The sequence below is a fragment of the Narcine bancroftii genome, chromosome 1, assembly GCF_036971445.1.
Source record: "Narcine bancroftii isolate sNarBan1 chromosome 1, sNarBan1.hap1, whole genome shotgun sequence".
Taxonomy (NCBI): Eukaryota; Metazoa; Chordata; class Chondrichthyes; order Torpediniformes; family Narcinidae; genus Narcine; species Narcine bancroftii.
In genome coordinates this window covers 207,399,320-207,416,098 of record NC_091469.1, presented here as the reverse complement: position 1 = coordinate 207,416,098, position 16,779 = coordinate 207,399,320, and the positions used below count along the sequence as shown (strand labels likewise).

The 16,779-nt window shown below is 44.6% G+C and overlaps 1 long non-coding RNA gene across 1 annotated transcript; it reads right to left on the bottom strand.

The window, feature by feature from the left end:
- Positions 1-10,690: 10,690 nt before the first annotated feature.
- LOC138747937 (uncharacterized) lies at positions 10,691-12,922 on the bottom strand. Its single transcript, XR_011347748.1, has 3 exons — positions 12,869-12,922; positions 11,644-11,749; positions 10,691-10,886 (listed from the first exon to the last, which is right to left on the bottom strand). It is a non-coding gene; the product is annotated as an uncharacterized lncRNA (long non-coding RNA).
- Positions 12,923-16,779: the final 3,857 nt, after the last annotated feature.

The window sequence follows — 16,779 nt, the reverse complement described above, 5'->3', positions numbered from 1 at the left end:
AAACCGCTGGTCAAAATGTCAGATGCAGGGTTAGGACGGAGCTGTGCTTAACATGCTGCCGGGACTCTTTCCTCATAACCAGAAAGACTACAAACAGGGGACATGCTGGGATGATGTAATGACATCACTTCCGGCTGAGAAACTTGGGACAAGAAGTGGCTTTGTGTGTTCTTCTATTAGCTCTGTGTGTAGCACCTTGCTATAATGTCATAATTCCATATGTCAATCCACATTCTAAGTTTGTCTGCCTTTTCTACAATCATTGCGTTGGAATAGATGCACATGTGAACATTATTCCCACCTCCCACAAACCCTTTGATTTCTGTCTCCTTGTGCAGTCTCTTCGTCTATGTATCCATTTATTTATTTTTCAATCAACATGAAGTTACAAAACAAACAAAATCAAAGAAACATCACAGATCTATGCAATAAAATACCAAAACCGAGTTACAGGTTGATGTTCAAAGAAGGAAGAATCAATACATGATCTCAATAATCAAATTCTGCACTAAACATAGAAACATAGAAGATAGGAGCAGGAGTAGGTCATTCGGCCCTTTGAGCCTGCTCTGCCATTCAATGAGATCATGGCTGATCTTAAAGTTCAGTACCCCGTCCCCGCCTTCTCTCTTTTACACCTAATTTCCTTATACTGAAGAAATATATCTAATTCCCTCTTAAATATATTCAATGAACCTGCCTCTACTGCTCTCTGTGGCAATGAATTCCACAGATTCACCACCCTCTGGGTAAAGAAATTCCTCCTCACCTTGGTTCTAAATGCCTATTTGCCTGTTATCCTCGAACCATGGCCCCGGGTTCTGGACTCCCCCACCATTGGAAACATCCCTTCCGCATCCATTCTGTCCAGTCCTGCCAGAATTTTATGTCTCTATGAGATCCCCTCTCAATCTTCAGAACTCCAGCGAGTACAATCCCAATTTGCGCAATCTTTCCTCATAAGTCATTCCTGCCATTCCAGGTATCAGCCTGGTGAATCGCCTCTGCACTCCCTCCATTGCAAGAACATCCTTCCTCAGATAAGGTGACCAAAACTTCACACAATACTCCAGGTGGGGTCTCACCAAGGCTCTGTACAGCTGCAGTAACGTATCCTTATTCCTATACTCAAATCCTCTTGATATGAAGGCCAACATACCATTTGCCTTTTTAACCGCCTGCTGTACCTGCATGCTTGCCTTCAGTGACTGGTGCACAAGAACCCTTAGGTCTCTTTGCACTTCCCCATCTCCCAATCTATTGCCATTCAAATAGTAATCTGCCCTCCGGTTTGTATTACCAAAGTGGATAACCTCACATTGTAGTGCATTTATAAATGTTTATAAACACAAAACTACACACCGTGCTGATCCTTCAAAGAAAAATAGGAAAGAGTAAAAAGAAAAGAGATAAAAGAAAAAGAGAAAGACCCCCCTCCCCCAAAGGAAAAGGAAAAAAAGAAAAAGAAGGGGTAATTTCCGCATATAATGTGACAAAATCATCTGTTTTCCAACAGCATTAATTACCTACAGATGAAACATGAGTTGATTCATCCAGAGCTTCCTTCCTTCCTTAAGGGATAAATGTCTTGACTTGAACATCACTAGGGATACTGAAGATAGTGGTATTGGAGACCGGAGGGGAGAATCATCCCCATGTATCTTTAATATGGGTTCTATATTCTTAAAAACAGGTTGTAATAATTTCTGAGGTTGGAAGTAATCTTCTCCAGGGGAATACAACTGTGCATTTCTGACTTCCAGTGGGTCAGACCCCACTGGGTATCCAATTTCCAAGTAATGGCTATGCATCCTGGCCAAAGCAAGTTTAACAAATTTCAATTGATATTTCGACAGCCTCATTTTAGGTCTTATATCTGCTAATTTCCCTGCTGCCTTGTGAGCAAAACATCTTTAGTCAAAGGCTAGGAGAAGGCAATTTTGACTTCAAGTCCCTGGTTCGGCTCGCCCAGCCATCAGTAAGGGCCCCAGCTATGGGCAAATAGCACATGTCAGTCTGGCAGCAGGGGCTGGCAGCTGTGACAGAGACCAGGAAACAGTTTCCCTAGCGGTCTGCAGCAGCAAACTCAGTGGACGAAGGATCCGTAAGGACAACGGCCAGCGAGCACAGTCTTGAAACAGACCACTGCGGGGCAATCCCATGTCACTCTGGCTGTCGTGCCTCGCACTCCACCAGGCTCAGTGGCATGGGACCCAGAGGGAGGTATTTGTCCTGGGCAAGCACTCGCCTCAAAGTCCTTGCTCTAGCACACTGTGCCTGAAGCTGAAAAGCTACATGGCACTGTGTTCATCTTCGCTTGCGAAGGGATGCGCCATGGATGATCTGTTAATTTCCCCAATAAAAACAATCCTGGACCTGAGGGTATCGAATTCTGGTCATTTATTCCAGGGGGTTCCCCAAATCTTCCCAGAAGGATCTCACCTTAGGGCATGACCGGGTTGAATGCAAAAAGGTCCCTATATCTTGGCCCATCCTGCTGTGGAAACATGTGAGTGGTCACAAGTCCAACCCGTTGGTCAAAGAGGTGCAACTCCTGCATGCCAACCCTCAATATGCCTACGTGGTGTACTTAGATGGGCATGAGGACACGGTCCCCATCTGGGACCTGGCACGTGCTGGAGACCCCTGCCCACTCCCCACCCCCTTCAACCCAGTTCATACCTACATCCATACTGCCCCCCTAAGGGCCTCGGTGCAGGTCAGTGACCCACGCCCACCCACTACGCCATACACCTGCTCCAGCTGATCCGACCACCACGACAGACCCCACGTACAACTAAGCCAGTCTCAGGACACATGACCGACAATGGAGCGGACCATTTATACCACCAGTCACGGGACACCAGGAGGGTAGCATTTATAAGGGCGAAAGAAGGTAGGAACACAAGCACCTGTCCCAACCTTGCGCCCGACACCTTCCTTTGTCCCCAAGGATCTCCGGGACTGCGACTACATTTTCGTCCACAGAGGCATGCACCAGACGCCACTCCAGTGGCCGTATGAGGCCCCATACAAGGTGGTGTGTCAGAACAGAACCACGTGCATTCTCGACGGGACCGATCATGAGGAGACCTTCGCCATTGACTGCCTCAAGCCAGCACACCTGGACTTGGAACACCCAAAAGGACTAAAGAGATGTTGGGTGTTGACTCCACACCTCCTAATGCCAATTCTGGGGTCATCATGTGGCAGTTTACCCGCGCAACAGACGAACCAGCTCGCGAAGTCGCGGGCAAGTCTGTGACAGATCTGACTGTGAGAGCTCCAAGTGCAGGGCAAGCCCACAGCCTAGTAGCTGATGTCATAAAGGTCCCGGGAGTTGCAAGCCTCATCAAGTTCCGATGGATTTAAACATGTACGAGAGTTCAATTAAAGTCAGTTGGTTCAACTTATTTTCGAATCTTGTGTGGTTCTGTTGCTCACTGTGTGCCCTAGTGCGAGTGCAATATCTGTATTCCCAGATCCCTCTGTTCCACTGCACTCCTCAGTGCCCTACCATTTACTGTTCATGTCGTTTCTTGGATTGTCCTTCCAAAATACAGCACCTCACACTTGTCCGCATTAAATTCCATCTGACATTTTACAGTCCATTTTTCCAGCTGGTTCACAACCCTCGGCAGCTTTGAAAGCCTTCCTCACTGTCCACAACACATTTAATCTTTGTGCCATCTGCAAACTTGTTGATCCAATTTACAATGTTATCATCCAGATCAATGATTATAGATGCAAACAACAATGGTCCCAGCACCAATCCTTGAGGCACATCACTAATCGAAGGTGTCCAGTGTGAGAAGCCATCCTCCACAACAACTCTCTGGCTTCTCCCATATAGCTAATATTGAATCTAGTTCACTACCATAAAGAGCAAGCATCTGAATGTTCCTACCTAACCTCTTGTGCGGGATCTTATCAAGGGTCTTACTAAAGTCCATGAAGACAACATCTACAGCCTTTCCTTCATCAACCCTCCTGGTAACCTTGTAGTGATCGCGTACTTACCTTCGTTTGGAGTGGTGCCAGCTGCCGCCGATGATGTAAGTGATGCAATGCGTGAGGTAATAGCGGGCATGCGTGGGTGTGTTAAGCGTAAGTGTACGGGTGATGAATCTCAGATACAGGAGGAGGAGAAGAGTGAGAGTGTCAAGATCTCTTGTCTGGCATTGAGTCAATGAGGTCAGAGGGGTTGGGCTGGGTGGTGTTTGGGGAGTTGAAGAATGCAGTGCGGTGTCTAGTGAATAATAAAATGAAAGTCGACTTCATGGTATGGTGAAAGGAATGAGTGAGTGTATTCTTTATTTGTCTGTAAGCTGTGGTAAATCAGTGCTGTTACAACCTCCTTGAAAACCTATGTGCTGACCTAGCATGCGCAAAGCTATCCCTAAATAGTTTCTGGCTATACAAATACCTGTATATCCGATCTTTTAGAACTCCTTCCAATATTTACCTACTACTGATGTCAGGCTCACCAACCTATAATTTTCAGGGTTTTTTAAACCACAAAACCACATAGAGCTATGGAGGCCGGATCACTGGGGAGTTTAAGGAGGAGATTGATAGTTATCTAATTAGTCAGGTTATCAAGGCATATCGGGAAAAGCCCAGAATATGGAACTAGATGTGAGAACGCTTTAGCTCAGGGTGGAGTTGTGGAGCAGACCTGATGGGCCAAATGGCCTTTATCTTGTGATCTTGTGATCTTTTGAAGAGGTACCCTCCAATTGTCCAGCACCACATCCAAGGCTAAGGACATTTTAAATATTTCTGCCAGACCCCCTGCAATTTCTACAAGGTCCAAGGAAATATCCTGTCAGGCCCTGAAGATTTATTCACCCTTATTTGCTTTAAGACAGCAAGCATCTCCTCCTCTTTAATCTGTATCAGTTCCATTACCTCACTGCTTGTTTTTTTTTTGCTTCCCTCAACTCTGTGCCAGTTTCCTGAGTAAATATTGATGCAAAAAAAAAACATTTAAGTTCTCCCTCATGTCTTCTGGCTCCATACATAGCTGACCATTCTGATCTTCAAGGGGACCAATTTTGTCCCTTACTATCCTTGTACGATTAATATACATGTAGAATCCCTTAGAGTTTTCCTTCATATTATCTGCCAAAGCAACCTCATGTCTTCTTTTAGTGATACTGATTTATCTCTTGTTATTTCTTGCATTTTTATACTCCTTAAGTATCTCATTTGCTCCAAGTTGCCTACACCTCTCTCTTCTTTCGAACCAGATCCTCAATATAAAAACCAAGGTTCCCTATGTCTGAAAACCTTCTTTTTGATCCTAACAGGAACATACAGACTCTGTACTCTCAAAATTTCACCTTTGAAGCTGTTCCATTTACCTCACACATCCTTGCCTGAAAACAACTTGTCCCAATACAAACATTCTAGATCCTTTCTCATTTCTTCAAAATTAGCCTTTCTCCAATTTAGAATCTCACCCCGAGGCCCAGACTTATCTTTCTCCATAATTAACTTGAAACTAATGGCATTATGTTCCCCTACATGTACTTCTGTCACTTGCCCTGCCTCGTTCCAGTATTGCACTCTCTCCAGTTGGTTCCTCTATATATTGATTTAGAAAACTTTTCTGAACACATTTGACAAACTCCAAGCCATCTGGGCTCTTTACAGTTTGGGAGTCGCAGTCAATATATGGAAAATTAAAATCTGCTACCACAACTTTATAGTTCCTACAGCTGTCTGCTATCTCTCTACAGATTTTCTCCTCCAATTCTCGTTGACTAATGGGCATTCTATAATACAACCCCATGAGTGTGATCATACATTTCATGTTCCTCAGCTCCACCCATATAGTCTCAATGGAGGAGCCCTCTGGTCTGTCCTGTCTGAGAACAGCTGCGATATTTTCCATCAAGAGCAATGCCATTCTTCCCCCTTTCATCTCCCACATTCATCCCCCTCCCCCCACCACCCCCCACCATAGCTTTTTGCAACAACAGAAGTCCGGAACTTTGAGCTGCCAGTCCTGCCCCTCTTGCAACCAAATTTCACTAATTGTCACAATGTCATAATTCCATGTACCAATCCACACTCTAAACTCTAAGAACTGAGGCAAACAAACCCAAAACAGCACAATAATTCTTACCATTGTTCCTCTGGTAATTTCCATAATTTCCTGTGCTGGTACATTTCAATTACATTTTACTTGTTACCTTCCCCCCCCCCCCCCGCCCCCCACCCCTGTGATTATGGTCAGGAGAGATTACCTATCCCAATATTTTGAAGGAAGTACGAGACATTGAATGTGATAGTGTCTTTTCCTTAAAAATCTACAATTTCTCTTTGAGGAGCAAGGTTTCATTGACCCTTGGACCCTACAGTATTCTCGTAATGCATGCAGGGCTTGCCTTTTAGTCTGTGAGTTTTGAGATATTGTCAGTTCCAATTCCATGCCCCTCTATGTTCACATGTTGTTAAAATTCAATTGGATACAATTTATAAAATAATATCAGAAGGATTCAAAAACTGCGTCCTGTGGGCGTGACAATGACATGGGGCCTCTTTCATTGTTGTAAAATGCAACCACAATCCCTTTCAAAGCAATTCCTTCTAAAATTACAGAACTGTTTCAAATTCATTTATTTATTCTTTAACTGAAAATCAGTTTTGTTATATATTACCACTGAAGCCAAAATGTATGTTTGTGGAGGAGTGTGTTGAACACACAGGCTCATGCACAAGCATGTACTTGTACATACAAAAATATGCACACGTAGATATGAACATGCACATGTGCATAGATACACACACAGACACTATTGCCTTCAGAGTGCCAAGGCATTGAATACAAGAGTGCAGATGGGTAAGGTCACACTTGGAGTATGGAACAGTTCTGGTCACCGCATAACAGGACTCATGGAGGTTGATAAAATTATGAAGGGTGTAGAAAGAACAGTTAATCAGAGTTTTACCTAAGACAGTGAAGTCCACAATCACAGGGAACAGGTGTAAAGTGAGAGGGGAATCATGAGTAAGTCCTTCAAGTCAAGTGAAGATTTATTGTCATCAGATTGGACAAGTACAACATGATGAAACAGCGTTCTCCAGTCCTCGGTGCAAAACATGCAGGCATGCAACCTGACCTAATGCACATACAGAGACAAATAATACATATGCAGGACAAGTGTTCATATATACAAATAAAAAAATAACTATTGTTTCATGAATATGAGAGTCTCAGTTGGTTAGTGTGAACAGTTCCTTTGGTCATTCAGCATTCTCACTGCCCGTGGGAAGAAGCTGTTCCTCAGCCTGATGGTGCTGGCTCTGGTACTCCTCTATCTCTTTCCCGATGGGAGCAGCTGAAAGATGCTGTGTGCATGTTTACACAAGAGGCTGGTGAGGTTATGGAATGAGCTGTGAGAGTTGGTGAAGACAGATGTAACTACAGCGTTTAAAGGCATTTGGACAGGAACTTGAATAGAAAAGGAGTAGTAGATAACGGGCCTGCTGCAGGCAAATGGGATTAATGTAGATAGACATCAGCTTGAGCATGGATGTGTTGGGCAAAGGGCAGTGTGTGTGCTTCAGAACTCTGTGCCTAAGCTTATATGCAGGTGATAAGCTCAAGCATGATATATTGGTGTTGTGGCCTGGTTTGTTACACTGCATTGACTGGTAATTTGTCAGTTGTGGTGCTGTGGCTAGAACCCCTGGCTGTGAGTCAGAAGACCAAGCCCCACAACAGACTAGACTACAAAGGTTTGCTGCATTGATATTGTTGCCTCTCAGACGAGGTGTAGAAAAACCCATTGACTGAATCCCAGGCATCTGAGAAAAGATTTGCCCTTTGACCCTAATGGAGTGAGCTTGCACAAGTTGGCTGAAATTAGCATACTCCCTATGTTGCAGCAGTGACCACTATCTACTGGGTTCAAAGAATACCAGGTGTCGCCGAAAATGTCCTCCCAGAATCACAGTGTGGCTTTCGCGTAAACAGAGGAACTACTGACATGGTCTTTGCCCTCAGACAGCTCCAAGAAAAGTGCAGAGAACAAAACAAAGGACTCGACATCACCTTTGTTGACCTCACCAAAGCCTTCGACACCGTGAGCAGGAAAGGGCTTTGGCAAATACTAGAGTGCCTCGGATGCCTCCCCAAGTTCCTCAACATGGTTATCCAACTGCACGAAAACCAACAAGGTTAGGTCAGATACAGCAATGAGCTCTCCGAACCCTTCTCCATTGACAACGACGTGAAGCAAGGCTGCATCCTCGCACCAACCTTTTTTACTATCTTCTTCAGCATGATGCTGAAACAAGCCAATAAAAACCTCAACAATGAAGACGCTGTTTACATCCGGTACCGCACAGATGGCAGTCTCTTCAATCTGAGGCGCCTGCAAGCTCACACCAAGACACAAGAGCAACTTGTCCGTGAACTACTCTTTGCAGACGATGCCGCTTTAGTTGCCCATTTAGAGCCAGCTCTCCAGCGCATGACGTCCTGTTTTGCGGAAACTGCCAAAATGTTTGGCCTGGAAGTCAGCCTGAAGAAAACTGAGGTCCCCCATCAGCCAGCTCCCCACCATGACCACCAGCCACCCCCCCACCCCCACATCCCCATCGGGCACTCTGAACTCAAAACGGTCAACCAGTTTACTTACCTCGGCTGCACCATTTCATCTGATGCAAGGATCGACAAAGAGATAGACAACAGACTCGCCAAGGCAAATAGCGCCTTTGGAAGACTACACAAAAGAGTCTGGAAAAACAACCACCTGAAGAAACACACAAAGATCAGCGTGTACAGAGCCGTTGTTATACCCACGCTCCTGTTCGGCTCCGAATCATGGGTCCTCTACCGGCATCACCTATGGCTCCTAGAACGCTTCCATCAGCGCTGTCTCCGCTCCATCCTCAACATTCATTAGAATGACTTCATCACCAACATCGAAGTACTTGAGCTGGCAGAGTCCGCAAGCATCGAATCCATGCTGCTGAAGACCCACTGCGCTGGGTGGGTCACATCTCCAGAATGGAGGACCATCGCCTTCCCAAGATCGTGTTCTATGGTGAGCTCTCCACTGGCCACCGAGACAGAGATGCACCAAAGAAGAGGTACAAGGACTGCTTAAAGAAATCTCTTGGCGCCTGCCACATTGACCCCCGCCAGTGGGCTGATATCGCCTCCAACCGTGCATCTTGGCATCTCACAGTTCGGTGGGCAGCAACCTCCTTTGAAGAAGACTGCAGAGCCCACCTCACTAAAAAAGAGAAAGGAGGAAAAACCCAACACCCAACCCCAACCAACCAATTTTCCCTTGCAACAGCTGCAACTGTGCCTGCCTGTCCCGCATCGGACTTGTCAGTCATCAACGAGCCTGCAGCAGACGTGGACATACCCCTCCATAAATCTTCGTCCGTGAAGCCAAGCCAAAGAAAGAAAGAACAGCATGGGACAGGCTCTTCAGACTGACTTGTCCATGGTGACCAAGTTGGCAGTCTTGGTGAATACCATTTGCCTGCATTCGGCCCTCATCCTTCCTGCCCAAATGCCTTCTGAATGCAATAATTGTACCCACTTCCACAGTTTTCTCCTGCAGCTCATTCCAAATATGGACCAACTTCTGAGTAAAAATGTTGCCCTTTATTTCCCTCTTAAATCTCTACCCTCTCACCTTAAACCTCTGCCCTCTCATTCTAGAATCATCTATTTTGGGGAAATGATGGAGTATTCACTTTATCTCGTGCTTCTCGTTTATTGCATTCATTGTGTGAGAGGAACCTGTAGGTGGTGGTGTTCAGTGGCTGCAGAACTGAAACATTAAGAGGAATTGACCCGCTCTCCAGATAAGCAGTTCTCACATGACTCCCAATAATACAAGGACAGTTCCTCATCCTTCAGGTCTAGTTACTGTTGTGGGGATTTTGGTGCATCAATGTGCAGTTAGAGCAAAAGTAAATGCAGTGTGGAAGATTTTTCCAATGGCTTCATTTGATAGATGAGGGAGAGTTGGGGAATGTGTGCACATGATCTATAAACACAAACCAGGTGTTGTGTTTTACAGGAAGTGCCTTGTTCAGTGAATGCAGTTTGTCTGTTCAATTTGTTGCCACAGGCGGCTGTGGAGACCAAGTCATTGAGTGTATTTAAGGCAGAGATTGATACATTCTTGGTTAGCTAGGGCATCAAACGTTTTGAGGAGAAGGCTGGGCAGTGGGGCTGAGTGGGAAAATGGATCAACTCACGACTGGCTGGCAGATTCAATGAGCCGAATGACCTATTTCTGCTCTTCTGTCTTATAGTCTTATCATCTGTGGTCAATGACGAATCATTACCTCTGTACACCTACCACAGGATTTGGGGCTAACCTTATGTTTGTTCAGTCCTCAGATTTTTTTTGTTCTCCTTGCACTACCCAGAAACTTCTGGTTGGAGCTTGGGTGCTCAAAGGTTAGTGTGTGTGTTTGCTGGGGCTGTGTGATCAGTCCCTGTGGGTCATTGTTTCACTGAGCTCTGCAACCAGTCCCTTCATTTGCAATGTCATGACCTTGCGTTTCTTAATGTTCTTAGATCACTCACCTCGCCAGTGTCAATGTTCAGTGATTGGGAAAATGGACTGACAGGTTTTTATGTACCGAACTCATGAGTATAAAGTCAAATTATATGGAGGCTCATTGTGAAGTTTTCATGACTTTATAAAAGTGTAATTTTTTTTTAAAGTCCCAATGTTATTCTAAACAAGTTTGTTTTCCAGTTGGAAAAGTTTTCCATTTCTTGGACTTGGTCATATCTCTACGCCACAACCCTTTTCCCACTGTGCACTGTCAGGTTGCTAGGGCAACCAGTGAATTGACATCACACCATGTTGATCCAGTTTCCAAGAAACTTGAGTCTGATCACAGGAAAAAAAACACACATTATTCAGCAACAGTTTCACAGTCACATCTTGTTAAAACCACAGGAGACGGGCTGTTGATAAGACTGGAAATGTCACCAAACTGAAATGTCATGCATGTGCAGTACTGAGAGGGCCTGCAATGTGAGAGTGAAAATGGACTGGTGGGGAATTGTTGGAGAGTTTTGAACAGCACACTCTGCTGCAGTCTGTCAGTGGCAGGATCTCCCTTGGGGAAAGAGCAAAGCCTATGTTCAGGGAGGGGTCCTCATCAGAAGGCAATGGCAAAATGCTCTTTGTGCTTTGGAGGTGTGAGTTTCCACTCAGGGGCGTGTGTTTGTTGGCTGTGCTACTTTCTACATAATGCTGCCCTGGAGAAAGTAGTTTCTCCATTGCCACTAAATCGTTGGACAGTGGACTGGAGGTCTGAAAAGCTTGGCTTTTCCTGCATTTATGGCTAATAATTCTTCTTTTAAACATTAACCTCTTTTTGAAAGATGTCTAGACTATTGCTGTGTTTTTGATTAAAAAGTAATTGAGAAATAAATCTTTAAAATGTCAATTGGAGAAAAAGTCTTGGAGCATTGCCAGGTTACACCATTCAATTAAGCCACCACAAATGAAAGCCATTGATACTTTCTATTCCCTGGTAGTTCCAAATCCATGCTTCAGGTTTAAGGTTCTTTGCCATCCTTCCCAATTTCATTTGTCATTTTGCAGGAAAAAGTCCAATTTCCCGCCCGTCCCTACTTACCATGCCAAAAGGCAATGTTACAATAGTCACAGGGGATTTCAATATGCAGGCTGATTGGGAAAGCCAGGTTGGTGCTCTATTCCAAGAGAAGGAATTTATCGAATGCCTTCAAAAAAAAAGAAAGATGGCTTCTTAGAACAGCTTGTGGCTAAGCCCACAAGGGAAATGGCAATTCTAGATTGGGTATTGTGTAATGAACACAGTTGATAAGGGAGCTGAAGGTAATCATAATACGATAGAATTTGCCCTGCAATTTGAGAGGGGAAAACTGCAATCAGAGGTGATAGTATAGCAGTGGAGTAAAGGGGAATGCAGAGGCATGAGAGAGGATCTGGTCAAAGTTGACTGGAAAGGCACACTAGCAGGGAGAACGGCAGAGCACCAATGGCTGGAGTTTCTACAAGAAATAAGGAAAGTACAGGACAGGAATATTCCAAAAAAGAAATATGTGAATGGGAAAATGACAATGGGAGACACCAAGGCCAAAGTAAAAGCAAAAGAAAGGTCATACAAGGAAGCAAAAAATAGTGGGAAGAGACAGGACTGGGAAGCTTTTAAGTGCTTACAGAAAGTCATTAGGAAGGAAAAGATGAAGTTTAAAAGAAAGCCAGCAAATAATATGTAAATGGATACCAAAACTTTTAAAGTATATTAAGAGTAAAAAAAAGGTGAGAGTAGATATAGGGCCAATATATATATACAGTGAAACCTCGTTAGAACGTGATTCATTAATCTGCGCAATCGCTTATAGTGTGGGTGTTTGTGGACCCCAAACTGTTAAGGGGTTGGCTGATGACAATCAGCCAGTGATCCAACTCCCCACGCCTGAAAGCCCCCTCCCTGCTGCCTGACAGCCCCCCTCCCTACTGCCCCTGCCCCCCCTGGCACGGGTCTTCGGGGCATGGGCAGCCAACACAGGATGACAGAGCAGGGATGTCCCGCAGCGGCTGCCCTTGCCCTGATGTCCCGCGCTGGCAGCCCTGCACTCTGACATATATGCATCTGTTCCGCGACTTGGCTGTAACACGGTATGAAATCTTGAACCCCAACTACCGCGTTCTAACGAGGTTTTACTGTAGCAAACTAGAGAAATGATAATGAGAGACAAACAGAAGGCAGAGGAACTGAATGAATGTTTTGCATCAGTCTTCCCTATGGAAGACATTAGCAGTACACCTGAAATTCAAGTGTGTCAGGGAATAGAGGTGGGTACAGTCATAATCACCAGAAAGAAGGTGGTCCCCAACCAGATGGACCAGATGGAATGCACCTTCTGAAAGAAGTAGCTATGGAGATTCTGGAAGCATTGGTAATAATCAATAGATTCTAGCATGGTTCAGAGGACCAAAATTTCAAAAGTCATTCCACTATTTAAAAATGGGAGGGAAGCAGCAGAAGGGAAATTATAGACCAGTTAGCCTAATATCTGTGGTTGTGAAGTTATTGGAGTCAGTTGTCAAGGAAAAGGTTACCTGGAGATGCAAGATAAGATAGGCCAAAGTCAGCATAGCTTTCTGAAGGTAAAATCTTGTCTAACAAACCTACTGCAATTTTTTTTAAGGCTAGACAAAGGAGATGAAGTGAATGTTATATACAGAGAGTCCCCGACATATCTCCAAGCTCCATTTTGACCGACTGGTCTGATCTCGAAATGGATGTAAGTCAGATGTGTGTTACTCCAGGCTGAAACATTCTTAAACTGGAGCCATGGCCCCATCTGCCTGGCACTGGAAAGACCCGTTGTCTACCACCACCGGCACCAGGCCTGTGCTATCTTGAACACTGGGTCCACCAGCACATTCATGTCCCGAAAATAGGACACATTTAGCAGCAGCAGAGTCTCAGAGCCCTTTCAGCCCATCTTCACCACCATGTTGGTCCATCAAAATAAACATCCCCTGGATTCCCGGGACCTGCCACGTAATTTTTACATTTCCATATTTTAAAAAATTTATACAGTATTTTTTTTTGGTCATATGTATGGAAAGTAGTAAGTTGCAAAGGTCGTAAGTTGGGGACCACCTGTATCTGGATATTTAAAAGGCCTTTGACAAGGGGTTGCACATGAAGTAGCCTAACAAAATGAGAGCCCATGGAATTACAGGAAAGGTACTAGTATGGATAGAGCATTGGCTGATCAACAAGAAACCGAGAGTGGGAACAAAGGGACCTCTTCTGGTTGGCTAATGGTTACTAGCGGGGTTCCACAGGGGCCATTGTAGGGGCCACATCTTTTTACATTGTGTGTTAACGATTTGGATTGCAGAATAAATGGTTTTGTATTTAAGTTGGCAGATATGTGGAGGGACAGGAGGTGATGAGGAAATGAAGAGGCTGCAGAGAGACTAAAAATGCCGCAAATGTCCCAGAATTAAGTGGCTGTGTAAAAGTCCATGAATGACAGATTAAGAGAATGAGCAAAGAAATGCCATGTTGGAAAGTGTTTAGTCATGCACTTGGTAGGAGGAATGAAAGGGAAGACTATTATTTGGATGGGGAGAACATTCAAAATTTGGAGGTGCGAAGAGACTTGGGAGCTCTCAAGCAGGGTACCCTAAAGGTCGACCTCCAGGTGAGTCAAGAAGGCAAATGCAACGTTGACGTTAATATCTGGAGAAATAGGATACAACTACAGAGATATAATGTTGAGTCTTTATAAGGCACATAGAATAGGGTACAGTTTAGGTTCTTTATCTAAGAAAGGATGTGCTGGCATTGGACAGTGGTGAACCTCTGGAATTTGCTACCATGGGTGGCTGTGGAGGCCAATTCGTTGGGTGTATTTAAGAGACACATTAATTGGTATCTGAATAGTGAAGGTTATAGGGAGAAGGCAGGAGAGTGGAGCTGAATGGGAGAATGGATCAGCTCATGATGAAATGATGGAGTGAACCTGATGGGCCAAATGGCCTACTTATGCTCCTGTTTCTTATGGTCAGGGCCTTACCCTGAAGGAGGTGGTTGTAATCTGCTTCCTTGAACTGCTGCAGTCCTCCTGCTGAAGGTGGTCCCAATAGAGCTGATGGGGAGGGATTCAGATTTATTGTCAGAGTACATGCATGATATCACATGCAACCCCAAGATTTTTTCTTCCTGTGGACGAAGCAGAATTACCACTTATTGGTAGTGCAAAAAAAAACTGTACACAACTAACACATGTAAACAAATAAAGAAATGTAAACAAACTGACTGTGCAATAAAGTTCAAAAGTAAGAGTCTTTAAATGAGTCCCTGATTGAGTTTGTTGTTGAGGAGTCTGATGGTGGAGAAGTAGCAGCCGTTCCTGAACCTGGTGGTACGAGTCTTGTGGCACCTGAACCTCTTTCCTAATGGCTGCAGCGAGAACAGAGCAGGTGCTAGGTGGTGTGGATCCTTGATAATTGCTGCTACTCTCTGATGGCAGTGTTCCCTGCAGATATTCTTGATGGTGGGGAGAGTTTTGCCTGTGATGTCCTGGGCTGTGGCTTTCTGCTCAGGGATTTTGGTGTCCTCATACCAGACCATGATGCAGCCAGTCAGCACACTTTCCACCACACATCTGTAGAAATTTGCCAAGATTTCCGATGTCATACCAAATCCCCACCAACTCCTGAGGAAGTAGAGGCGCTGACATGCTTTAAAACTCAGTGATGAAGGTCCAGTGATATGTTTTCAAGTCAGCATGCTAAAGTCTATGCAGGGGGGCCTGCAGGCAATAGTGTTCCTTCCTGCCTTCCCACAATGTTCTGGGGTGCGCTTGGTCTCGACCCAGAAATTTATCCATCCTGATACCATCCAAGTCTGCTGACACCTCTTCACTACTAATGAAGATGTGCCCTGGGCTATCTTTAGTTACTTCTGCCACCACCCACTCCTGCTTATCCTGCACCACAGTAAATACATCAACAAATATTCATTTAAGCTCTTCCACTCCTCTGATTCTACCCATCCTGGTCCTTAAGGGGACCTATTCTACTCTCTAACCTTTGGATCCAGTCATCTCTAGTTAACTGCTACCTATTCTTGTCCAAATCAGCCTTGTGCAAATTTAGGATTATAATTTGATGACTGATGTTATCATTTCTGGCTGGTGCTAGTGTCAGTCCTGAGTTAGGTGACCAGGAAAATATTCCACTCAAACACAAAATGGTGGTTGATCAACACTGTCTGCTGGTCTGGCTGTGCAAGTGCAGGAAGGGAGAGATTCTCAGTGATAGGCAGAGTGCGATTGGCAGCCTGTAGTGCAACTCCAGTATTAGTACAAGTCTGTGCATTCTACATTCTGTTAATGTCCCCAGCTTTGTGGGGACATAGATGAGTTTTGACTGAGTAACATTCTCAGTGGCCACTGTGTGATCACTCTTGGGATAATTGGTACCAACAACTAGAGGTTCATTTTAATTCCAAAAAATGCAAAACGATGCATTTTGAGAATTTTTAGGAAGCCTTTCCTCTTGAAATGAGGACTCGAAGCGTCGTGTTATAGAAGGAAGTGATGTAAAATTTTGATAGGTCCTCAGTATCTGTCAGTGCAAGTATCAAAATTCTCAAGACCACATGCTGTGCTTGACAAGGAAGAGGGTTCAGTAAATCTGATTGGACAAAGGTTGGACACAGAGTTTGCAGAGGTTTAGTACGATATCAGAAACCGTGTCAAATCTCTACAGATATGTGGCGGAAAGTGTGCTGACCGGCTGCATCACAGACTGGTATGGGGACACCAATACCATCAAGTGCAAAGCCCTCCAACAGGTAGTGGACACAGACCAGGACATCACAGGAAAATCCTTTGTCACCATTGAGAACATCTATGTGGAACGCTGGCATCAAAGTGCAGCATCATCAAGGATCCACACCACCCAGCACACACTCTGTTCTCACTGCTGCCATCAGGAAAGAGGTGTAGGTGCCACAAGACTCGTACCACCAGGTTCAGGAACAGCTGCTACTTCTCCACCATCAGACTCCTCAACAACAAACTCAATCAGGGACTCATTTAAGGACTCTTACTTTTGCATTTTATTGCACAGTCAGTTGTTCACAGATCATTATTTGTTTACATATGCATATTGTGTACATTTTTCTTTTGCACTACCAATAATTGGTAATTCTTCCTACTGGAAAAATAATCTCAGGGTTGTATGTGATGTCATGTAT